Here is a 27,308-nt window from a genome sequence, read left to right on the forward strand (position 1 = left end):
GTTCTTTGGCTACACCATTTCCTATACTGTACTGTACATCCCCATGGCTATTCTGTAACTGCCTACTTGTAAATCTACTTATTGTCCAGCTTGCTTTTGGAAAAATCACTTATCCCCTATTTAAATCACTTGGCTGCTGCGATTGTTTCTGGGAATACACAACTTTCTATATTTGAATGTCCACCTGAAGGAAATAAAGTTAGTGCCATCCTTGTAGTAGTCAAGTGAGGAATTATAGAGTTGTGTTATTTGAGCCTATGGGCCATAGAAATATCCTAGATTTTTCATTAAACATGTAGAAGAAATTCAGTGGAGTAGCTGACCACGGTTTTCCCTAATTCTTTTCTTGTTATGTCATTTGCAAAACTTTTATTGTGCCTAATTTATTCAAACTGTATGTTATGTATTAATAATACTTTTTTAATAAATGAAACAAACAAAATGGTTTTCTCAAGGGTACAATATGATGAAAGAGTCAGACAAGTGCTATAAGAGAGTGCTAAAATAATATAGCAAAGAGGTGCTAATTGTGCCTGAGATGGCTTGGATGAGATGCTGATTGCATTAAGACTTAAAATGTTGTGTAAATTACTAGGAAAATTTGGGGGTAGGCTAAAAGAATGAAAAAGATATTCCAGGCAGGGAACAGCATTTGCAAAAATAATTTTTGAGTGTGTGGTATTTTACTTTTTAAAAACCACTAAATATTGATACTTCCGGCCAAGATGGAGGTGTAGGTAGACACCCTGAGCCTCCTCACACAACCAAAATAAGGACAATAACAATTTAGAAACAAAAAACAACCAGTATTGACAGAAAATTAAACCGTATGAAAGTCCCACAACCAAGGAAGTAAAGTAGGCACATTCATCCAGACCAGTAGGAGGGGCAGAGTTGAGCAGCTTGGGCAGAGAAGGGTCGTGGCAAAGCAATGGCTGGCGGACCTGCGGCATGCAGGTGTCAGATTATGGAGATGAGAGGTGTACAAAGTGGCTGGTATACCCAATAGTCCCACATTTGGGCACAGGAAAACCAGGCAAAACTGGGGAGTGAGACAGACCATGCAACCCACGGTCCCAGCTCTGGGGAATAAAGCCTCAAACCACTGATTGAAAACACATGTGGGGGTTGAAGTGCTGGGAGAAACTCCAAGCCTCACAGGAGAGTTTGTTGGGGAGACCCACAGGGTCCTAGAATGTACACAAGCTCACACACCCGGAAACCAGCACCAGAAGGGCCCAATTTGCTTGTGGGAAGCAGCGGAAGTGACTGAGATCTGGCAGAGAGCAGCGAAAGTGCCATTGTTCCCTCTTGGACCCCTGCCCCAAATACAGCGTCACAACCCAGCAACTGAGTTGCCCTACCCGGGTGAACACCTAAGGCTCAGCCCCTCACCACATAACAGGTAGGTCAGGAGAAAAAAAATGGCCCAAACAAAAGACCAGATCAAAGCTCCAGAAAAAATACAACTAAGTGACAAAGAGATAGCCAACCTATCAGATGTACAGTTCAAAGCACTGGTGATCAGGATGCTTACAGAAATGGTTGAATTTGGTTGCAAATTAGATGAAAAAATGAAGGCTACACTAAGTGAAATGAAGGAACATGCACAGGGAATCAATAGTGATAGAAAGAACACTGGCACTCAAACCAATGGAGTGAACCAGAAGGAAGAAAGAAACAGCCACTCAGAAAAGAAGGAAGAAACAAGAATTCAAAAAAAATGAGGAGAGGCTTAGGAACCTCCAGGACATCTTTAAATGTTCCAACATCCGAATTATAGGGGTACCAAAAGGAGAAGAGGAAAAGCAACAAGTGGAAAACTTATTTGAACAAATAATAAAGGAGAACTTCTCCCATCTGGCAAAGGAAATAGACTTCCAGGAAGTCCAGGAAGCTCAGAGAGTCCCAAAGAAATTGGACCCAAGGAGGAACACACTAAGACACATCATAATTACCTTAGCCAAGATTAAAGATATGGAGAGAATCTTAAAAGCAACAACATAAAAGGAGACAGTTACCTACAAAGGAGTTCCCATAAGACTGTCAGCTGATTTCTCAAAAGAGACCTTGCAGGCAAGAAGGGGCTGGAATGAAGTATTCCAAGTCATAAAAGGCAAGGACCTACATCCAAGACTGCTCTATCCAGAGAAGTTTTCATTTAGAATGGAAGGGCAGATAAAGTGCTTTTCAGATAAGGTCCAGTTCAAGGAGTTCATCATCACCAAGCCCTTATTATATGAAATATTAAAGGAACTTATCTAAGAAAAAGAATATAAACATATATAGTAAAATGACAGCAAACTGACAATTATTAACAACCACACCTAAAACAAAAACAAACTAAGCAAACAAGTAGAACAGGAACAGAATCACAGAAATGGAGATTGCATGGAGGGTTAGCAACAGGGAGTGGGAGGAGGAGAGGTGGGGGAAAGGTACAGAGAATAAGTAGCATAGATGGTAGGTAGAAAATAGACAGTGGGGAGGGCAAGAGTAGTGTGGGAAATTGTAGAAGCTAAAGAACTTATGACACATGGACATGAACTAAAGGGGGAGAATGTGGGTGGGAGGGGGTGTGCAGGGTGGAGGGAAGTAGGAAATGGGACAACTGTGATAGAATAATCAATAAAATATATTTTAAAAAATTAGAAAAACACTAAATATTTAGGTATAGCAAGTAAACCCTTGTCTGGAAAGATAAGGTCTAGGTCAAAAGTATCTTCAATGAAATCCTATACATTTTTATTTTGAATAACACACCATTTTCAGACAATTTGATGGTGACCATACTACTAGTTTTCATGGAATTACATAGGGTAAAATGAATTAAATGTCCAACTTTATGGACTTAAAATATATATACACCTTTTCAACTATCATCCTGATTAAGATTTAGAACATTTCCATCACTCCAGGTTCTCTCATACCCCTTCCCTACCTATAACCATGCCTCACCCATGAAATGGCTATTCTAATTTATATTGCCATAGATTAGTTTTGCCTGTTCTTGTATTCTTTTTAGAGTCTCTTCTTTCACACAACATAATATTTGTGAGATTCACCCACGTTAATGTATTTAGTACTAGTTTTTTCTTATTGTTGGATAGTCTCTCATATGATTTCATTACAGTTGTTTATCCTTTCTAACTTTTTTAAACATTTGCATTATTCCCATTGTTTGGCTACAATTAAAAGTACTATAAACATTTTTACATATGTTGATATGTTGTTTCCATTCTTTGATATCCATTTACATATCCGTTCATTTCTGTTGAGTAGATTCTCTTGGAATAAAATAGATGTTTATATTTAATAGATACCGCCAAAATTTTTCTAAAGTGATTTATACCAATTTATGTGCTCACTCCATGCTCAGCCCCAGCTACTGCCCCATCACCAATCCCACAGACTCCAATGGATCCAACTGGTTTCACAGCTTGAGGTATCTGACTCCCCCCTCAATTCCAGATTAAAACGAAGGATCATGCCACAGAGTTATGACAATGGGGGCAGGACCCAGGAGTGGCTAGCCAGGAAATTCTCTCTTCTTTCTTTTCAGTAGACTTGTCTGAGGCATGGTGTTTCCATATAACCTGTCTGGAGATACCTTGTTTAAGCAAGTTTCTAGCTGTGTAACTTTAAGATGTAATGTATCACATTGTATTTGCTACCAGCTTTTCCTCACTTTACTTCTTTTTCCCCTCACTTTTACATTAGCACTTCATCTTTGTCTCAGGATTTGTTTTTTTAGGGGATCCAGACTAACATAACCTGTTATAGTTAGTAGTTTCCTTCTCACCTTTAAATTCTATGCACTCTGCAGTATTCAATTTTTTTTTAGGTCCTGCTGACATGCTGCCTCTTTCATTTACTTTTTCAATTCTTTTTGTTACCCAACTTCCAAGAACTTTTTCTCTTCCTTTTCTATGATACTAACCATTTGCTACCTTACAATATAACTGTAGCCTTTTTACTAAACAAGCTGAATCTGGTAGTGCTAGCAGAAAGTGGGGTTATTCTTTTTCGTTGATTCCTTAAGATTGCTCTCTCAACCTTTTCTTCCCTACTCGTGGCTGATATTTCAGAAAATTTCATTACTTTTCACTCTTCCCATTCCCCCCTCACATACTCGGTGGGTATCCTCCTACACTAACTCTTCTTTTTGCTTGAACACTCCACCCAGATATCAGTATGGCTCATATATTTTATTTATTTCATTTTGTATATTCTATCTTTAAATTAAATGGATTGGGACAGCATTGGTTAATAAAATTATATAGGTTTCAAGTGTACAAATCTGATAAATCATCTGTATATCATACTGAGTATTTACCACCTAAAGTAAAATCTTCTGTCACCATATATTTGATTCCCTTTGCCCTTTACTAACCGTCCTTTCCCTCTCCTTCCGGTAACCACAATACTGTCGTCTGTGTCTGTGAGTTTTTGTTTGTTTGTTGTTCTTGTTTGTGTATTTGTTGCTTTCAGTTTTATATTTCATATATGATGCGCACCCTTTAATAGCTTAGTTGGTGGCACCAAAGACAACATATCTTTCAGATGCTGTCTCAAATTTCACATCATTAAGATCTTCTATGACCACCCAATTTAAAACTGCAACTCCCTCAACACTCTCTTTTTCCCTTTGCTGCTTTTTTTTAAGTCGGAAAGCAATCACTATTTATTAAGTGACTAGATTACAAAAATAACCATGGTAGATACCTTATTTCGTCCTAATAAGCCTATTGATCTGGTACCCCCTGTTACTAGCATTCTCCACCTTCTCCAAAATGACTGGTCTTTTGTTTTTTTCATTCCACCTCATGGAGAAGATAACTTGAAGGCCACAGGAAGTTGTTTGCCTCTTTGAAGCATTTTCCAATAGAATGTATCTTATGAATCAGACCCTCTATGCAGATGATTCCCTATTTATCAAGAAATCAGGCAATCAATGTGTTATCTGTCAGGGCAATTGGCTTATTGTTAATTTTGCCATACCATGCTTGTAGATCTGTTCATTTACTGACACCAGGTTTGGATAGCCCCATGCACTGAGCTTAACAAAGGTGCCATTGATAACTTTGATCCCAGTGACAAATACTAATTTGGGCTCTGCAGGTACATAGAAGTTGCTAGCTTTTCTTGTCATTCTAGCCTTTCAAATTTCAATTCCATATCTCTGCCTATATATCTTGTGATAATGCTTAGTTTTTTTAAATAGATAAGAGTCCTTCTTGTCCTTTGAAACATCTTTTAGGGCAAACTTCTTTCTTGGACATTTGATCTCCAGCTCTGCAAAATTTCTTTGCATTTTCTTAAGGGTTTCTGGCATGGCAGAAACCTTCCTCTTCTCTTCTGTGTCCTCCATGTTTCCAGCTGGAAAAGAGATCCCTTTGTTATTTTATTTTCCTTAGAGCACTTACCATCTTCTAGCACACCGCATATTTTATTTGTATCTTTTGGCTTTCGCCTTGGTTCTCCCTCCTAGAATGTAAGATCTGTGAGAGTAAAATGTTGGTCTGATTTGTTCTTATTGTATCTCTAGAGTCTAAGGAAATGATGAACAGGTGATATTTCCAGACTTTTTATTAGATGATGAGCACACTAACATGAACGGATATCATCCCAGCCCTCATGGAGCTTGCAATCTATTTCAGGAAACCAACTTTACACATAAAAGCATCTAAATATTCAACTATAGTTATAATAAGTGCCACTAAACAAAAGTACTTGTTGATATAAGGCATCAAACCTTCCCTAAGACATCAGGAAATGTTTCTCTTAGGAAGTTGTATTTAAGTTGACACCTGACTGATGAAATGAGAAAAGGCACAACTAGAAGGAATAGCATATACAAGAGCCCTGAGGCAGGAAAGAGCTTGTTTTTTCAAAGAACTGCAAAGTCCCTAATGTTATTGGAATATAGTGGTTGAGAGTATTTTCAATGTGTTTCTCTGAAAGCAGAGTCATAGAGATACTCTTGGATGCAGGTAGTTTATTTAGGAGAAAGGCCCAGGAACCAAGAGGAAAAAACCAATAGGAAAAGAGGAAGTCAAACATAAGAATCTGTTAATAGGCAGTAAACTCTGTGACACTGGTCTTTTAATTTTCTTTTTGCTACATCTCCCCAGGCAAGGGAAACAAAGAAAGAAATAAACAAATGGGACTACATCAAACTAAAAAGTTTTTGCACAGTAAAGGGAACCATCAACAAAAGGAAAAGACAAGCTATTGAATGAAAGATACTTGACACTGACATGTCTGATAAAAGGTTAATATCCAAATTGTATAAAGAACTCATACCATTCAGCACTGAAAAAAAAAACCAAACAATCCAGTTAAAAAATGGCTAGAGGACCTGAATAGACACTTCTCCAAAGAGGATATACAAAAGGCCAATAGACATATGAAAAGATGCTCAATGTCACTAATCAACAGGGAAATGCCAATTAAAACTATGGTGAGATGTCACTTAGCACCTGTCAGAATGGCTATTATCAGCAAATCCACAAATGACTAGTGTTGGCAAGGATGTGGAGAAAAGAGAACCCTAGTGCACTGTTGGTGGGATTGCAAACTGGTGCAGCCAATAGGGAGACTGTATGAAGGGACCCCTAAAAATTAAAAATAGGACTACCTTATAACACAGTAATTCCATTTATGAGTATTTTTAAAATATATTTATTTAGTTGTTGTTCAAGTATGTTTTCTGTCTTTTACTCCCATCCCAGCCCACTCCCCCAGTGCTTCCCACCTCCCTCCCATTTCCACCCCCCTTAGTTTTTGTCCATTTGTCCTTTATACTAGTTCCTATAAATCCTTCCCCTTTCCCCCTGAAATTCCTCTCCCCTCTGGTCTCTGTCAGCCTGTTCTCTATTTCAGTGTCTTTGGTTGTATTTTGCTTGCTTGTTTGTTTTGTTGTTTAGGTTTCTGTTAAAGGTAAGATCATATGGTATTTGTCTTTCACCGCCTGGCTTATTTCACTCAACATAATGTTTTCCAGTTCCATCCATGCTGTTGCAAAAGGTAGGAGCTCCTTCTTTCTTTCTGCTGCATAGAATTCCATTGTGTAAATGTACCAGTTTTTTGATCCATCCATTNTTGTATAAAGAACTCATACCACTCAGCACTGAAAAAAAAAACAAACAATCCAGTTAAAAAATGGCTAGAGGACCTGAATAGACACTTCTCCAAAGAGGATATACAAATGGCCAATAGACATATGAAAAGATGCTCAATGTCACTAATCAACAGGGAAATGCCAATTAAAACTATGGTGAGATGTCACTTAGCACCTGTCAGAATGGCTATCATCAGCAAATCCACAAATGACTAGTGTTGGCAAGGATGTGGAGAAAAGAGAGCCCTAGTGCACTGTTGGTGGGATTGCAAACTGGTGCAGCCAATAGGGAGACTGTATGAAGGGACTCCTAAAAATTAATAATCGGACTACCTTATAACACAGTAATTCCATTTATGAGTATTTTTAAAACTTATTTATTTAGTTGTTGTTCAAGTATGTTTTCTGTCTTTTACTCCCATCCCAGCCCACTCCCCCAGTGCTTCCCACCTTCCTCCCATTTCCACCCCCCTTAGTTTTTGTCCATTTGTCCTTTATACTAGTTCCTGTAAATCCTTCCCCTTTCCCCCTGAAATTCCTCTCCCCTCTGGTCTCTGTCAGCCTGTTCTCTATTTCAGTGTCTTTGGTTGTATTTTGCTTGCTTGTTTGTTTTGTTGTTTAGGTTTCTGTTAAAGGTGAGATCATATGGTATTTGTCTTTCACCGCCTGGCTTATTTCACTCGACATAATGTTTTCCAGTTCCATCCATGCTGTTGCAAAAGGTAGGAGCTCCTTCTTTCTTTCTGCTGCATAGAATTCCATTGTGTAAATGTACCAGTTTTTTGATCCATCCATTTACTGATGGATCAAACTCTTGGCTACTGTAAATTGTGCTGCTATGAACATTGGGGTGTGTGGGTTATTTTGGATTGGTGTTTCAGGGTTCTTAGGATACAATCCTAGCAGTGTAATTGCTGGGTCAAAAGGCAGATTCATTTTTAGTTTTCTTAGAAAAATTCCATACTGTTTTCCATAGTGGTTGTACCAGTCTACAATCCCACCAACAATGAACTAGGGTCCCCTTTTCTCCACAACCTCTCCAACACTTGTTGTTTGTTGTTTTGTTTGTGATGGCTGGTTATATTGTATCATTTATGAGTATTTACTTGAAGAAATACAAAACACTAATTCAAAAAGATATTTGTTCATTGCAGCATTATTTACCGTGGCCTCTAAGACATAAAAACAACCTGAGTGCCCATCAGTAGAAAATTGGGTAGAAAAGAGGTGAGGGAATTAAGAAGTACAAATTAGTAGTTTCAAAATAGTTACAGTGATGTAAAGTACAGCATAAGGAACATAATCAATAATATTGCCATAACTACATATGGAGCCAGTTGGGTACTGGAAATATGGGGGAAATATTTTGTAAAGTGTGTGATTATCTAACTACTATGCTGCATACCTGAAACCAATACAAAATAATATTGAGAGTAAAGTATACATTGAATATTGAAAAGGAAATGTTCTCTGAACCCATGAATTTGGTTTGTCTGTTTAGAGCCCACATATGAGATCACTTAGTATTTGTCTTTCTTTGTCTGTCTGACATATGTAAATTAGCACAATACACTCAAGTTCCATGTATGTTGTCACAAATGGTAAGCTTTCCTTCTTATGGCTGAATAATATTCTACTGTGTATGTGCGTACATATATATATATATATACATATATATATGTACATATATATGCCACATGTTCTTTATACATTCATTTATTGGTAAACACTAGGTTTGTTTTCATATCATGGCTATGGTAGATAATACCGGAATGAACATGAGGGTACATACATCCTTTTCAGTTACTGTTTTCACTTTATTTGGATAAATACCTACAAGTAGAATTGCTGGATCATATCATAGTACTATTTTTAGTATTTTAAGGAACCTCCATATACTGTTTTCCATAGTGGCTGCATCCATTTTCATTCCCACCAACACTGAACAAGAGTTCCCTTTTCTCCACATCCTCACCAACACTTGTTTGTTGTCTTTTTGATGATAGCCATTCTAACAAGTGTGAAGGGATTTCTCATTGTGATTTTGATTTGAATTTGTGGTGATTAGTGATGTTGACCTTTTAATGTACCTGTTGATCATCTGTATGTCTTTGAAAAAATGTCTATTCAGATCCTCTGATCATTTTTAAATCAGATTGTTTGTTGCTTTGCGTGAGTTGAATTGTATGACTTCTTTATATTTCTTGGGTATTAACTTGTTATCATATACATGATTTGAAAGTATTTTCTCCCATTTGGTAAGTTGCCTTTCCATTTTTGTTGATGATTTTTCCTGGCTATGCAGAAGCTTCTTAGTTTGAGGTAGTCCCATTTGTTTATTTTTGCTTTTGCTGCTTGCTTTTGGTGTCAGATCCAAAAAGCTATTGCCAAAACTGATATCAAATAACTTACCATTTATGTTTTCTTCTGGGATTTTTATGGTTTCAGTTCTAATGTTCAAGCCTTTAATTCATTTTCAGTTGAGTTCTGTATGTAGAATGATATAGTTGTCCAGTTTCATTCTTCTGCATGCAATTGCACAATTTTTTCAAAAGGAATGGTATCATTTATCAGAGATAGCATCCTTTCCTCATTACATATTATTGGCTTCTTTGTCATAAATTAGTTGACTGTATATTCATGAATTGAGAATCTTCTTTTGTTGAAAATAGAACAAAGAAAAATAAAGACATATCATAGTGTGAAAAAAAGAAAAAATAAAAGATTAATACTTTAAAAATCAGTTTATTTTTCAAAGGGGAAGGGAATTTATACTTACATATTGGCCTGTTGCAGTAGTGAATAACATTTTATTTTGAACCTAGTGTTCTGAACATAGCCTTCTGAACCTATGACTCCATCAAAATTGGTCTTGTTAATATACTCATATTCAATAGCGCATATACCTAAATTTGTCAATCTGCCTTTACTTATTGTTGAAGAACTTTTTCTATTGACTTCAATTTTTTAAAGTCAATAGAAAAAATATTTTTATTTTATTCTAAAAATATTTTAAAATATTTTAATTTTATTTTAAAAATAAAAGTAACAATCTACAAATAGGAAACGTCTTGAAAAAAGATAAGCTTGGCAGAGACTCACAAAAATCTTATTTCATAATAAATTTTAGAAATTACATATCTGTTTCTTTAGAACTGATTGTAACAGCTTGAAAATATTTCTTAATTTTAAATTTGAAATTTTAAACACAGATAAGAACTCCACCTAATCATGTAAAATGACAATTAAAGAAACTCAAGTTCCTTACTTTATCTTTACAATCTGTTATCAGTTATATCAAATTTTCTGCTTAAATGCAAGAATATTTCGTTGCTCAGTGGTTGGAGAGCACTTAGAGAGCACTTAGAGTGTTTCAGAACTCAAGCAGTTCTGAAACATTATGAACTTACTTGAAAAACAAATGGGCATCTGAGTCTGAGTGAGTTGGAGGCTGATTCTAAATTAACTTCCATGTAGAATACAATGTTTAAATGATAAAAAATGTGCTAGTAGTTAAAACTGACAGTGTAACCACACAGTTGTTTAGAACTTAGATGAACGAGATTTTGGGAAGAGGAGTGTTTCATTACTGGAATGATTTCGAAGTGCTGGTACATGGTGACAGTAAAAAGCAGATATACTTTTAGTCAGTTTTATTATTGTTTTTTAATTCTCTATATTAGGGGTGTCAAACTCATTTTCACCAGGGGCCACATCAGCTTCACTGTTGCCTTCAAAGGGCCAAAATAATTTTAGGACTGTGTAAATGTAACTACTCCTTAACATTTTAAGGACTTGAAATTACATTTGCTGAAGCATTCAATACTTTTCTCCTTGAACTTTTCTTATATTTGTGACATTATTGTCTCCTGATTTTTTTCTCTACCCCTCTGGTTTCTCTTGCTCACGCTCTTTTTCTGATTCTTCTTGTGCTTGAGTGCTCAGTGTTGGAGTGTCCCCCAAGTCAATTTATTCAATCTCACAATTATAAGGCTAAACTTCATCTCCAGCCGTGATTTCTTCCCTGTGTTCAAGACACTCATATATAACTATTTATTTGACTTTTTCCACATGGATCGCTAATCAGCATCTCAAACTTAACAGGCCAGAATTGAACTCCTATAATTCCCTGTCACCCCCTGCCTCTCGATCCCCCAAATCTGTCCTCTTGGATTTTCTCATAGTAGGCACTCAATAAAAAATAATAGAAAAAAATGAATGTTTACATTGCCTCATCTCATTTTGACAATTATTGTAGGTGTTACTTTTAGTCACATTTTAAAAATGAGAAAATTAGAGATATAAAGTATGCATATAGTTGAAATAATACAATATACAGCCTTTCAGATTGGCTTCTTTTACTTAGTAACATGTATTTAAGGTTCCTCCATGTTTTTTCATGGCTTGATAGCACATTTCTTTTTAGTAACGGATAATATTTCCTTCTAGGAGTGTACATACCAGTTTTTTTTGTTCATTCACCTACTGAAGGGTATCTTGTTTGCTTCTAAGATTTAGCTGTTATGAATAATGGTGCTATAAACATCCATATGCAGGTTTTTTAGTGGATATAAGTTTTCAACTCCTTCAGATAAATACCAAAGAGCACAATTGTGGGATCAAAGAGTAAGAGTATGTTTAGTTTTGTATGGAACTGCCAAACTTCTAAGGTGACAGTACTATTTTACATCTCCACCAGCAGTGAATAAGAGTCCTTATTGATCGACATCCTTGCCCAAATATGGTGTTGCTAGTGTTCCAGATTTTGGCCGTTCTAATAAATGTGTAATGGTATGAATTTGGGTGGATTTTTTTGTAAATATAAAGTGCCATTTGTATTATATCATTTTGAGGTTATATACTACCAACATGACTAGACTATTGATATTGACCTTGATCATCTGACTAGTATTGATCAGGCTTCTTTACTATAATGCTATTCTTTTTCCCCCCTTTCTATGTTGTACTCTTTGGAAGAAAGTCACTAGGAGCAGCCCACATTTAAGAAGTAAGCACTTATGCTTCCTTTCTTTAAGTTGGAATATCTGATTTGTCTATTTTCCTCCATTAATTAATTTATTCAGTCATTTAATTATATGAGTAGGAACTCATGGTTATTTATTTTATACTCTGGGTTATAATCTGATGCTATCTTATTTTGTTGTTCAAACTGTTCCAGGTTTGACTATTGGGAGTTCTTTCAGTTGGCTCCTATGCTTCTCTTACATATCCCACCAATGCGTGTGTGTAACAATTTCCTACTTTCTAATACCACAAGACAATCTGGGATCATGTTGTATATTTCTTACCTCAGCCCTAGAATCATCCATCTCTCCAAGGAGCCCTGGTTTCTTTTCATGGAAAATGGTATTAGAAGCCAAGATCTAGGTTCTAAGTGTACTCATTGTGTTTAGGGTGTCATTTCTCCTACTCCCTCTCAGCTGACAGAACAAAGAAATATGTGTGCATATACTAACCCAACTCATATATACATATATTTATTCATATTTCTATATTTAACCACTTGTATCTATATTAATTAAACATGCATGCTTACTGATGTCTTCAACTCTAATCTATTACTACATCCATCATTCTAGCCTGTTTCCCTGGCATGTCAGAAACCTTCCACTCATGAGAAGATTTATTTACATGATCTTCTTTAGTCCTTTGAGATAGCTATTATTATCTCAGTTCATAGTTGAGGAAACTGAGGCTCAGAGATAACACACTTTTTCTATAGACACAGAGATTAAGAGGTGGAACTAGGACTTCTCTGGGAGTAAAAGAACACTTAAAGCATGGAAATGAAAAGGTATATAGTTTGTGCAGTAGGCTGTCCTGGTGAATCAGTAAAGTGGATTAGGTTTATGCTGGTTTAGCCCTGAATTAAACATGCATGAATTTGAAATCATGTAAACTTTTTCAATGTTGTGTGTACCTTTTAAGGAACAAACTATTCTATTGAAGATCTATTATTAATTATACATCATCTCATGCATCAACCGCAAAACTTTACATTTGTGTTATACATTCTAAAAGAGGAAACAGCCCAAGTGTTCTTCAGATGAATGGACAAAAAGTTGTGGTATATTTACACAATGGGATACTATGCAGCCATAAAGAAGCAACTCTTACATTTTGCAACAGCGTGGATGAACCTGGAGAGTATTATGCTAAATAAAATAAGCCAGTTGATGAAAGACAAATACCATATGATCTCACTTATATGTGGAGCCTAATGACCAAAGTAAACTGACAAAATAGAAACAGAAGCATGGATACATGGTACAGACTGACAGCTGTCAGAGGGATTGGGGAAAGGGAACTGGATGAAAGAAGGTGAAGGATTAGCCAGAGAACACACATGCATAAACCATAGACACAGACAACAGTGTGATGAAGGCCAGATGGAAGGGGGGAAGGGTGGGAGTAGGTGGGCAAAGGGGGGGAAACGGGGACAGCTGTGATTATGTAACAACAAAAGTAAAGAAAAATAAATAAATAATAAAAATAAGAAGCACAACCTGCTCTTAAGTCAAAATGATCATTTTGTGTTATATGTTTAAATTAGTTGATTAAAAATAATAAATAGGCCCTGGCTGGTGTGGCTCAGTGGACTGAGCGAGGGCCTGCGAACCATATGATCACAGTTGGATTCCCAGTCAGGGCACATGCCTGGGTTGCAGGCCAGTTCCCAGCAGGGGACTCACGAGAGGCAACCATACATTGATATTTCTCTCCTTCTCTCCTTCCCCTCCCCCTCTAAAGTTAAATAAATAAAATCTTTTTTTTATTTTTTAAATATACTTTATTTATTATACCATTACAGTTGTTCTATTCCCCCCCCTTCATTCCCCTCCACCCTCACACTCCCTCCCCCACCATTCTCCCCGCCTTAGTTTATAACCACATGTCTCAAGTTCTTTAGATTCTATATTTCCCCCACTATTCTTGCCCTCCCCCTATCTATTTTCTACCTACTGTCTATGCTATTTTCTGTACCTTCTCCCCCCTTCTCCTCCTCCCACTCCCCTGTTGCTAACCCTCCATGTGTTCTTCATTTCTATGGTTGCACTCCTGATCTAGCTGTCCTCTTGGTTTGCTTTTGTTTTAGGTGTGGTTGTTAATAACTGTGAGTTTGCTGTCCTTTCACTGTTCATATTTTTCATCTTCTTTTTCTTATATAAGTCCCTTTAGCATTTCATATAATAAGGGCTTGGTGATGATGAACTCCTTGAACTTGACCTTATCTGAGAAGCACTTTATCTGCCCTTCCATTCTAAATGAAAGTTTTGCTGGATAAAGCAATCTTGGCTGTAGATCTTTGGACTTCATGACTTGGAATACTTCTTTCCAGCCCCTTCTTGCTTGTAAGGTCTCTTTTGAGAAATCCGCTGACAGTCTGATGGGTACTCCTTTGTAGGTGACTGTCCCCTTATCTCTTGCTGCTTCTAGGATTCTCTCCTTCATTTTAATCTTGGCTAATGTAATTATGATGTGCCTTGGTGTGTTCCTTCTTGGGTCCAGCTTCTTTGGGACTCTCTGAGCTTCCTGGATTTCCTGGAAGTCTATTTCCTTTGTGAGACTGGGGAAGTTCTCCTTTATTATTTGTTCAAATAAGTTTTCCACTCGTGGCTGTTTCTTTCCCCCTTCTGGTACCCCTATAATCCGGATGTTGGAATGTTTAAAGATGTCCTGGAGGTTCCTAAGCCTCTCTTCATTTTTTTGAATTCTCATTTCTTCATTCCTTTCTGGTTGGATGTTTCGTTCTTCCTTCTGGTCCATTCCATTGATTTGAGTCCCAGTTTCCTTTCCATCACTATTTGTTTCCTGGACATCTCCCTTCATTTCAATTAGTTTAGCCTTCATATGTTCCTCTAATTTGTGACTATAATCAACCAGTTCTGTGAGCATCCTGATGACCAGGATTTTGAACTGTGCATCTGAGAGGCTGGCTATTTCCTGGTCTCTTAGAGTTATTGGCTCTGGGACTTTGAGTTCTTCTTGCGCCATCTTTTGGGTTGTTCATGCCTGTTAGGTAGCAGGATCGGAGCTGTAGGTGTTCACCAGAGCAGGGCAACTCAGTCGCTGGGTTGTGACGCTGTATGTGGGGGTGGGGTCAAAGAGGAGCAATTGCGTCCCGTCTGCTGCCTCCCACCCCGGCCCCTACAGGTGGTCGGTGCCGCAGCTGCCACTGTCTTTGGGTCCATGCGTTTCGTTCCACTGCATGCGAGTGCGCCACCGCCATTAGCCCTCCACTGGGTTCGGCCCCTGGGGCCTGCGTGGTCCATCTCACTGTGCGCGAATGTGCGACCGTGGTCAGTCTGTCCCACACCCTGACTGGGTCTGGGCTCCTTGCGCGCCTAGGTCTGGGGATCTTGTCTGCCCGACCCTGCTCCACTGCTGGCTCTGCCCCTCTTACCCTCCAGGTTGAACGGTTAGTTGTTGTCAGACTTCCATATAATTCAATTTTCTGTTCTTTGGCTGTGTCTTTGTTCTCCAAACCTTTGTTGTATTCAAACTTGGTTGTGGGAGAAGGCACAGTGTTTCCACCTATGCCTCCATCTTGGGGGAAGTGAAATAAATAAAATCTTTAAAAAATAATAATAAATAGGAGAGAAATAAAGATTAGATAGGGAAATTGTACCTGTAGTGAAATTTTCCCTGACCTACTTAAAAAATCCAAAACAACAACCATGCCTTCCCCCCAAAATACGGCCTATTTTGAAATCTTTATCTTTGCTCTTTGAAAAGTGGTTTCTGAACAGTATGGTGATTACCAGAGGGAAAAGGAGTGGGGTGGGAGAAGAGGGAGAAGGGGGATAGGTGGGTGATGGAAGAAAACTTCACTTGGGGTGGTGAACACACAATACAATATGCAGATGATGCATTATAGAATTGTACACCCGAAGCCTATAAATTTTATTAAGCAATGTCACCCAATAAATTTAATATAAAAACAAATAAATAAGGGTTCTGTGACACAGAGCTTAGAATCCACTGCATATATATCAAGCTCCTCTTGTAAATTCATATTTGCTTATTAAAGTAATTGATAAAACACACAACAAAAAAATCAATTCAGCTTTTGTGTAACTTTCTCAAATTTACTTTCCCATCGAATGTTTTTTTTTTTTATGTAAGGGCTATTAATATCCCCTAGATATATATCTGAAACACAATTATTTATTTATTTCATAAAAGAAGGAATTGGTTTATTTTTTTCTGTTCTTAGAAGCTTAATCAGAGCCTGGCACAGAGTAGGTACTTAATGAATATTTGTTAAACAAGGAACTGAACAAATATTTATTAAGCATCTATTATATGCTGGCCACAAGGAATACAAGAGTAAAAAAACAAACAAACATGGTTTCAGCCTTACATAACTTATAGCCTACTGGAGAAGATTGTAAGTAAAAAAATAAAAAATAAATTTTTTGACAAAAGTTACTATGGAAACGAACACAATGTTGAGATTGAGAATGAAGGAGGTGAGTCTGCAGTCGTGGCCGAGTGGTTAAGGCGATGGACTAGAGAATGATGGAGGTGACAGGAATGGTACTCTAGAAGACAGACAGCTAGCTCTTCAAAGTACTTACTTGTTTGCCAGGCAAACAAGTCAATCGTTAAGCAAAATCTGAATATTTCTAACACCTAGCTTCATTCAGTATGCATGGCATGTACAAAAGGACTTAAATTAAGGGAGTTTTATAAAGGGACTGTTTGCAGAGATGTGAACAAGTTTAAAGGAAGAAGAGGATCTCAAGAACCAAAGACAGCCAAAGTCATTAGCACTCAGACCAGAAAGACATGGGAGTGGGGTTGGAAGAAAAAAATATATATGGTTCAGTACAAATAATGCCCTTTGTTTTATTATTAAAAAATTTATTATAAAATTATAATCATGTAGTTCTGTAACATATCAATATCACATTCAAGCATATGACATGTTATATAATATGTTCAATTTAAAACTATAAATTATTACACCCATATTATTACCCTATCAATCACACTCAAGCAGGTGTTACTTCTGCCAGACCCTGTATATCTAGGTCATATATAAGCAGTACAAAAACATCTGTATAAATATGACAAAACTATGATTCCAAGCAGCAAAAACCAAGTTTGTCTTATTGACATTTTCAGCACCTATCACAGTCCTCATATGTAGTGGCACTCAAATGTGTATTGAATATATAAATTGCATCTAACAGACATTACTTTCTTGAACAACAATAATCTTATGTGTTTAAATGGAGAGAACCTATCTCTTTTGAAGAGTTATGATTCTTCTAAAATTTTGAATATAAAGTAGTTACTGCAGTTTAAAAGTCTGGGTAACTTTTATAAGACTCTGAATGTTTCAAATTTAGAACTATGTCTTATTTGGCAGTTATATATTTCAAATGAAGAAAACGATTCTCTCAGGGGACAAGTGAAGAAAATAGAGAAATCGGCAATAAACTAAACAGAGGTTTAAAACAATACTGGCACAAAGGTGTAAAACAGGTTTGCTTTTATATTTTCTTTTAAGTGCATGAGCAGTGAATTTAACAAGTATTTAGAAAAAAGTATTTTTGCCATTTAGAGGAGTTTATCTTGAATTTGCATACATTATTACACTATTCCATGGTATGTGAAAAAATATTAAGTATTGTCTTTTTAAAAGAACAAACTGAGAAAACTGGCTCTAGGTAATTAAAAATATGTTTTAAAAAATTAAAGATTTGTTTAGGTCACATGAATTAACTCACATTTGAAAACATGCTACACATGAAAATATTTTTTAAAAATATTTTATTTATTTTTAGAGAGAGGGACAGGAAGGAGAAAGAGTGGGAGAGAAACATCAATGTGTGGTTGCCTGTCATGTGTCCCCTACAAGGGACCTGGCCCACAACCCAGGCATGTGCCCTGACAGAAACTGAGCCAGCAACCTTCTGCTTCACAGGCCTGTGCTCAATCCACTGAGCTACCTCAGCCAGGGCTACACATGAAAATATTTTGTAAGCATTAAATGCTGGGTTTATTTTTCTTTCCTACTTAGTCAACTATATATGTATAGGATTATTTTTATACTGTTTATAACATGAGCATTTAAATGATTATGCTGCAGTATGATAGCCAAAATTGTATTTTTGCCAGAATCAATGCATCCAGGTTCTTTGGGTAGGATTAACTCAGTGTCCCTAGAGATGAACGTACCTCAGTCCTGGCCAGACAAAGTCACAGTAATTACTTCACAGATTGGTATACCAGCTAGTTAGAACCCATGAGGCTCAGCGATGAAGAATGTAAGAAGTCATCAGATTCATGATATATTTTGGTGATGCAGTCAGTAGAATTTGCCAATAATTTAAATGGTCTAAAAAGAAAAGAAGCATCAAGACTAACTAACCCGAGTATTTTGGTGATTGTGTGCCATTTACTGAAATAGGAAACACAGGAAGAGAAACAAGTTTTATGGAATAAAAGTTAAGGGTTTAGTTTTGGACATAATTAATTTGACATGCCTATTAGACACACAATTAGAGATGTCAAGTAGACCATTGCACAGAAGAATTTAAGAGAAATGTAGAATTCCTTAGAGTAGATTCCTAGTAGTAGAGTTGCTGGGCCAAAGGTCGTATTTTAACATGAGTTGTGCTGGAGCCAGCTCCCTCTGGTTCATGAGGACGGATTGTTAAATTTTCAAGAATTTTGTGATCCAGTTGTTTAAAATAGACACTTTACAATGAAATGATATAAACTTACATTTAAATATATCACATTAAAAAGTAATCATGGAGATAGTGTCAGAGGAGGCTTAGTAGGGAGTCAGGACTTCCACCGCTGGCCAGCAGCGAGGAGTCACTTCCCCCCTCCCCAGAAGTATCAGTGCAAGCCAAATGGGTCGCAGTAAGGAAGTCCTCTGACCTTTCTCAAGGAGGCAGGTATCAGTTGAAGTCCTAGTGGGGAGCCAGAACTCCCATCCCTGCCCAGCAGTAATGAATAGCTTCCACCCTGCCTGTCAGCCAAGTCCAAATCAGAAACCTGGAGTAGAAGTCTACTCCAGGTACTGATACCAGATTTCTTAATATCAGAATAAATACACTTCAGAGCAAAGAAAACGACCAGAAACAGAGAAATACATTATACACCGATCAATTCAGCAAGAAGACATAGCAATCCTAAACATACATGCACAAAACAACAGATATGCAAAACAAGTGAAGTAAAAAATTCGTAGAACTGAAAGGATAGACTAATCCGTAATTGTAGTTGGAGAATTTCACACCAATCTGTCAACAACTTATAGAATGGTTTACAGATTTAAATATAAAAGGTAAAGTTGCCCTGGCTGGTGTGGCTCAGTGGATTGAGCACTGGCTTTGAACCAAAGGGTCACCGTTTCTATTCCCAGTCAGGGCCCATGCCTAAGTTGCAGGCCAAGGTCCTCAGTAAGGGGCGTGCAAGAGGCAGCCATGCATTGATGTTTCTCTCCCTCCCTTTCTCTCTGTCTAAAAATAAAGAAAATCTGTAAAAAAATAAAATAAAAGCTAAAGTTATCAGAAGAAAAAGTAAAAATATATCTGCATGATGATGAATTAAGCAAAGTTTTTGCAGACAGTACCCAGGTAAACACAGCAGAAAAAAATTTGATAAAATGGGCTTCATCAGAGTTTAAAACTTCTGCTTATTTTACGGATATGCCATTATTGATTCATTGCTTAATGGACATTTGAGTTGTATCCACTTTTTGGCTATTATGAATAATGCAACTATGAGCGTTAGTGTACAAGTTTTTAGTGTGCACTTAAGAGTATAATTTTTGGACTATGTTGTAACTCTATGCTTAACAATTTGAGAAACTGCCAAACTGTTTTTTCTAAAGTGGTTCTACTATTTAATATTCTTACCAGCAGTGGGTGAGGATTTCAATATCTCCACATCCTTGTCAATGCTTATAGTCCTTTCTATTATAGCCATGTTACCGAATATGAATATCTTCTTGTGAATTTGGTTTGCTAATGATATTGAACATCTTTTCATAGGCTTATTAACCATACTATATCTTCTGTAGATAAATATATATTAAAATCTTTATACTTATTTTTAAGTTGGGTCATTTGTCTTTTTATTATTTATTTGTAAGTTCCTTATCAAATGACTTGCTTATATTTCTTTAATATCTATTTTTAAGTTAATTTTTTGCATATATGGTATAAAGTAAGGTTAAGATTTATTTTTTTCTGTATAAATATCTTGTTGGTTCAGCATACTTGTTAAAAATAAGGAATTTACTCCCTTCGATTATCTTATGTATGTTGAAAATCAATTGGCCATAACTGCATAGAATTATTTCTGGAAAGCCTATTCTATTCCATTGATTTACATATCTGTCCTTAAACAAAGACCTCACTTTTTTGATTAGTGAATTTTAAAATTTGTTTTTTCATTGTAAGATATATATATATATATATATATATAAATTTACCATTAAAACCATTTTTATAAGTACAATATAGTATAATTAAGTACTTTCTCAGTGTTGTGCAACTACTACCATTATTCAATTTCAAAGACCCAAACAGAAACTCTGTACTTAATGGGTAAACCATTCCCCATTCCCCACTTCCCTTCACTTGACCATTGTGAAGAATGCTGCTGTGAACACAGTAGATGTACCTGTTTGGATTCCCACTTTCTATTCCTTTGGTCATACACTTTGTAGTAGAATTGCTGGGTAATCTGGAAATTCTATGTTTAATTCTTTGAGGCACCATGAAATGTTTTCCACAGCAACTTCACTATTTACATTCTCACCAACACCGTGTGAAGGTTCCAATTTCTCCATTTTTCCTGCCAACACTTGGCATTTCCCATTTAAAAATAATAATAACCATCCTAATGGATGTAAAGTGGCATTTCATCATGATTTTTATTTGCATTTCCCTAATGACCAGTGATGCCATGCATCATTTTATGTACTTTTGGCCATTTGTATATCCTCTTTGGAGAAATATCTCTTCAATTTCTGTGCCCATTTTAAAATTGGATTGTTTGGTTTTTGTTGCAGAGTTGTAGGTATTCTTTAAATATTCTGTTGATTCCTTATCAGATATATGACTTGCAAACATTTTCTCTTATCTTGTGGGTTGTCTTTTCATTCCCTTGATGATACTCTGATGCATGAAGGTTTTTAATTTTGACAAAGTTCAACTTTTTCTTTGTTGCCTGTGTTTTTGATGTCATATCTAATAAATCATGCCAAATCTAATGTAATGAGGTTTCCCCTTACGTTTTATTCTAAGAATTTTATGGTTTTTGGTTTTACATTTAGGTCTTTAATCCATTTTGAGTTAATTTTTGTGTGTAGTGTATGATAAGTGTTCAACTTCATTCTTTTGCATATGGATACACAGTTTTCCCAGCACCAGTTGTTGAAAGGACTGCTCCTTCCTCCATTGAATGAGCTTGGTACTATTGCTGAAAACCATTTGACCATATAGGTGAGACTTGGACTTTATATCTATCCTTATGCCAGTACCACACTGTTTTAATTACTGTAGCAAAATAAATGGTGTTTGGGCTTTTGATAGGGATTGCAATAAATTGGTAGATCATCTTGAGCAATATTGTCATCTTAACAATATTAAGTTTTCCAATACTTGAACATGGATGTCTTTCCATTTATTTATGTCTTCTTTTGTTTTTTTCCTTTCAAATTCCTTGGAGCAATGTTTTGTAATTTTCATTTTATAATACTTTCACCTAAATATTTTATTCTTTTTGATGGTATTGTGAATGGAATTATTATCTTAGTTTCATTTTTGGATTGTTTGTTGCTAGTGTATAGAAAAGCAATTGTCTTTTTGTATGTTGATTTTGTATCCTGTAATTTTGCTGAATTAATTTATTAGCTCTAAAGTGTATGTGTGTGTAGGATATTTAGGGTTTTCTACATATAAGATCATACCAACTGTGGACAGAGATAATTTTACTCCTTTCTTTCCAATTTGGATTTTGTTTATTAAGTATTATCTTAAAATCAGATAGAATTAGTCTCCACCTTTATTGTTCTCTTTAAAATTATTTTGACTCTTCTAGGTATTTTTCATTTTAACATAAATTTTAGAATCAGCTTGTTACTTTCTACCAAAAAGTAGTCACTAGGCATTTGAATGTGATTCCGTTAAACCCATTAATCAATTTGGGAAGGTTAACATCTTAGTGGTATTGGGCCTTCCAATCCATGAACCTAATATATTTCCCCATTTGTTCACAAATTTTATCATCAATATTTGTGGGTTTTTAAAAATATTTTATTTATTTATTTATTTATTTATTTATCTTTAGAGGGAAGGAAAGGAGAGAAGAAGAGAAACATTAAATGTATGGTTGCCTCTCATGAGTCACCTGCTGGGAACTGGCCTGCAACCCAGGCATGTGCCCTGACTGGGAATTGAACCGCTATTGTGTTTCACAGGCCCGTGCTCAATCCACTGAGCTACCCCAGCCAGGGCTATATTTGTGGTTTTTAATGTACAGAATGTACACATGTTTTCACTAGCTTATCATTATTATTTGTATTACTATGCAATGTCTCCTTTCTAATATCTATGCCTTTAGTTTATTTTTCTTGCCTGTTTCACTGCCTAGGACAGCCAACATTGATTAGAAGTGGTGTGTATGTGCATCCTTGCTTTGTTCCTGATCTAAATGGGAAAATATTCAGTCTAACAATTAAGTGTGAGGTTAGCTGTCATTTTTGCATAAATGCCCTTTGAGGCTGAAGAAGGTCCACTTTATTACTATTTTTAAATTTTAATTAATTTATTTGAGAGAAAGAGAGAGAGAGAGGAAGAGTGGGAGAGAAAGAGAAACATCAATCTGTTGTTCCATTTATTTATGCATTCACTGGTTGATTCTCATATGTGCCTTTACTAGGGATCAAACCTACAACCTTGGCATAACAAGACAATGCTCTAACCAACTAAGCTATGTGGTCAGGATAAATTTATTGTTCTCTTTAAAATTATAAATTTTAAATTAAAATTTTTTTATCATACATGGGTACTGAGTTCTGAAAATGTCTTTTTATATCTATTGAGATAATCATATGATTTTTCTCCTCAATTCTGCTAATGTAGTGAATTAAAAATGATTGACCTTTGAATATCAAACTAACCTTGCATTTCTGGTCTAAATTTTACATACTCAAACTGCATAATCTATTGCTGAATTCTATATGCCAATATTTGTTAACAAGTGTCTATGTTTATGAGGAATATTGTATAGTTTTATCTTTTTTATTATGTTGTTTTAGGACTTTTTATTCTTACATTTTCTGTTACAATTGACATGTGTTGGATTAATCATCATACATTATAGATTTGTACAATCAGTGTGTTTCTGTCTATTTTTTTCTCGCACCTCTTTTAGGTACAAATTTATGAAGGTAAATTATTTATGAAGTTGTGGTGTTAGCTGGTGCATATAATTCACAACTTTTATACTTCATTAATTTAATGTATTAAGCATATAAAAGTATCCTTCTTTGTTTCATTTCATGTTTTTGCATGAATTCTACTTTGTCTGATATTAGGATCATATGCCTCGCTTTCTTATTGTTTATATTTGCCTTGTAGGTCTCTGTCCATTGCTTTATTTTTAGGCTCTCTGGTTCACTTAATTATAGGCATGTCTCTTAAATAAAGCATATACTGACCTTCACTTTACCCCCAAATCTGAAAATCTTTTTCTTTTGATAAGTGAATCAAGCCCATTTACATTTATTGATATGATGTACATATTTGATCTCAGCTGAAATAATACAACATATATTTTCTGACCACAGTTGAAATAGCCCCATGGATCATAGAGGAAGTCACAGGGAAATTAGAAATATTTTTAATTGACTGAAAATGAAAACACGGCATATCAGAATTTGTGGCATTCAGGGAAATTTGAGAAACTTTCTTTCAGAAACAAGGGATGCCATGAGTCAATAATCTAGGCTTCTACTTTAGAAAAATAAGAGCAAATTAACCCAAAAGGAAGGAGAAAGAAGAATACAGCAAAGATAAGAGCAGAAATCAGTGAAATTGAAAATAGAGAAACAATGGCAAAATTAATCCAAAACTGGTCCTTTGAAAAGTTCAGTACAGTTGATATATGCAATTGATCAAAATACATAATTGAAAGGGAGAGAAGATAGTAATTGCCAATACCAGAATGTAAGAGGTGATGTAACTACATATGCTACAGACATAAAAAAATAAGGCATTAGTATGACTAGTTTATTTTCAACAGGTTTAACAACAAAAATAAAATAAATACATTGTTTAAAAGACATAAACTACCAAAGCTTACTAAATAACCAACGTTTTGACTTTGGCCAAATAAAGCCAGCTTCACCTGGAGGTTACCTCTTTGGCCTGGGGGCTGGATGCCTCTCCTTAGGTACAACCAGTGTGGAGGGATTCATCCTTCTGAGCTCCCTATGGGATGAAGCTGGAGCTAATCTCTAGCTGTGAGCACATTCTTGCTTAGCTTTTCCCACCATGCTATCCTGCTCCCTTCACCCCAATTCTCCTAGTTGATACTCTCACAATGAATCACTTACTTTGGAAAAAAAAAGAAATAGAATACCTTAACAGTCACATCTATTTTAAAATTTCAATTTATAGATAAAACTTTGCTATGTAGAAGACTCCAGGGCCAGAGGGCTTCATTGATGAATTCGACCAAACATTTAAGAAAGTTATAATACCAATTCTACATAAACTTTTTCATGAAATACATGAAGAGGGAATACTTCCCAACTCATTTTATGAGGCCAGCATTACTCTAATACTAAAACTAGGAAGAGATACATCTTAGTCCATTTGAGCTGACATAACAAAATACCACTGACTGGATGATTTGTAAATGACAGAAATATATTTTTCACAGTTCTAGAGACTGAGAAGTCTCAAATAAAGGTTCTAATAAATTCATTGTCTGGTGAAGGCCCACTTTGTCGTTCATAGGTGTAATGGGCTAGAAAGCTTAGTGGGGTCTCTTTAATAAGAACCCTACTCCCATTCATAAGGGTTCCACCTCATGATCTAGTCCTCTCCCACAGGCCCATCTCCTAATACCATCACACTGAGCATTAGGTTTCAACATACGAATATTGGAGAGACACAAATATTCCACCTATAGCAAGGAATATTTTCCTTGCTAAGGAGGGAAAACTGTAAGCCAATACTACTCATGAACATACACATAAAGATCTTTAACAAAAAATATATTAAGTCTAGCAACATGTAAGAAGTATAATATGTCATAAAATAGGGGGGATTACCTAAGAATGTAGAGTTGATTCAGTATTTGAAAACCAATGTAATTTACTCCCTTAAAAACTAAAAATAATAATCATGCCAATAAAAATAGAAAAAAATATTTGAAAAATTTCACATCTGTGTATTTTTTTAAAAAATAAGCAAAGAGTTATGGAAGGAAACTTTCTTAACCTGGTAAAGAACGTCTATGAAAAATCTAGTTCTAGCATCATGATGAAAGATTGAGTGCTTTCCTCCTAAGATCAAGAATAAGAAAAGGATGTCCAAATTCATCTCTTCTTTTCAACATTGTATCAGAGGTCATAGCCAGTGCAGTAAGATAAGAAAAAGAAATAAAAGACACAAATTGGAAAGGAAAAAATAAACCTATTTTTCTTTATAGACAACATGGTGATCTATGTTGAGAATCGAAAGGAATTTACACACACTGACAACAAAAAAGAAACTGAAATAATTAATGATCTTAGTCAAGTTGCAGAATATAAAGTCAGTATTCAAAAGTCAATTCATTTCTATATGCTAGAAATGAATAATTGCAAATTGAAATAAAGACAGCATAAAAATGTGAGATACTTAGGAACAGTCTAGTAAAATGTATGTGAGAGCTGAATACTAAAAGTGGCAAAATATTAATGAAAGAAATTCTTAACCTAAATAAGTAGAGACATTTTCATGGTCAAACAAACTCAAAATTGTTGAGATGTCAATTCTCCCCAAACTGACTTATAGGTTCAAAACAATCCCATTTTTGAGATTTGACAAGCTAATTCTAATATTTGAAAGTTTATGTAAAAATCAAAGACTAGAATGTTAAATGTTAAATTTGAAAAAGAATAGTTGGAGAAGTTACTACTTGATTTCAACTTATAAAGCTATAGAAATCAAGACAGTGTAACATATGCATAATGATAAACATAGATCAATAGTATGGAATAGAAAGTCAGAATTAGACCTACATATATATGGTCAGTTGATATTTTTCACAAAGATGTCAAGATAATTCAATGATTAAGGATAGTATTTTCAACAAATGACCTTAGAACAATTGGATATACATACACAAGGGAAAAAACTTCAAACTTTATATAAAATATATTAAAAACTTCAAACCATATTCAAAAATTCACCTGAATGTATCACAGACCTAAATATAAATTCTAAAATTACGAAACTTGCAGGAAAAAAACTTTATTATTTTAATTTAGGCAAAGATTTCTTGGATCACATAAAGCGTCAAGCAGAAGAGAAAACAACATAAATTGTACATCATTAAATTAAAAAGAGTTTCTCTTCAAAAGGCACAGTTAAATGCAAAGATAAGCAGCCCTGGCTTGTATGGCTCAGTGGATTGAGTGCCAGCCTGGAAACCGGAGGGTCACAGGTTAGATTCCCAGTCAGGGCACATTCCTAGGAGGTTACAGGCCAGGTCCCCAGTTAGGGTGTGCGAGAGGCAACTGATCAATGTTTCTCTCCCTCTCTTCTCCCTCCCTCCCCCTCTCTCTAAAAGTAAATAAAGAAAATCTTTTTAAAAATGCAAAGGCAGGCCAGAGACTGAGAGGCAATATTTACAAAACATACATATGATAAAGGATGTGTATTCAGAATACAAAGGACTCACAAAAGCTCACTAACACACACGCGTGCACACACACACAAACCAATGGGCAAAATAGTCCTTGGCTCAGTTGGTTGGAATGTTGTCCCATACATGAAAAGGTTGTGGGGTTTGATCCCCAGTCAGGGCACATACCTGGGTGTGGGTTGACCCTGGCTGGTCGAAGCATGTACTGTACAGGAGGTGACTGATGAGTGTTTCTCTCTTTCTCTCTCTCTCTCTCCCCACCTCCGCC

The 27,308-nt window shown here is 35.8% G+C and overlaps 1 long non-coding RNA gene across 1 annotated transcript; it reads right to left on the minus strand.

The window, feature by feature from the left end:
- Window positions 1-5,219: 5,219 nt before the first annotated feature.
- LOC118985008 (uncharacterized) lies at window positions 5,220-27,308 on the minus strand. The gene is made up of 3 exons (XR_005066027.1): window positions 27,209-27,308; window positions 24,541-24,732; window positions 5,220-5,379 (listed from the first exon to the last, which is right to left on the minus strand). It is a non-coding gene; the product is annotated as an uncharacterized LOC118985008 (long non-coding RNA).

This window comes from Sturnira hondurensis, unplaced genomic scaffold (assembly GCF_014824575.4).
Source record: "Sturnira hondurensis isolate 20B ecotype Veracruz unplaced genomic scaffold, ASM1482457v3 Scaffold0004068, whole genome shotgun sequence".
NCBI classification, from domain to species: domain Eukaryota; kingdom Metazoa; phylum Chordata; class Mammalia; order Chiroptera; family Phyllostomidae; genus Sturnira; species Sturnira hondurensis.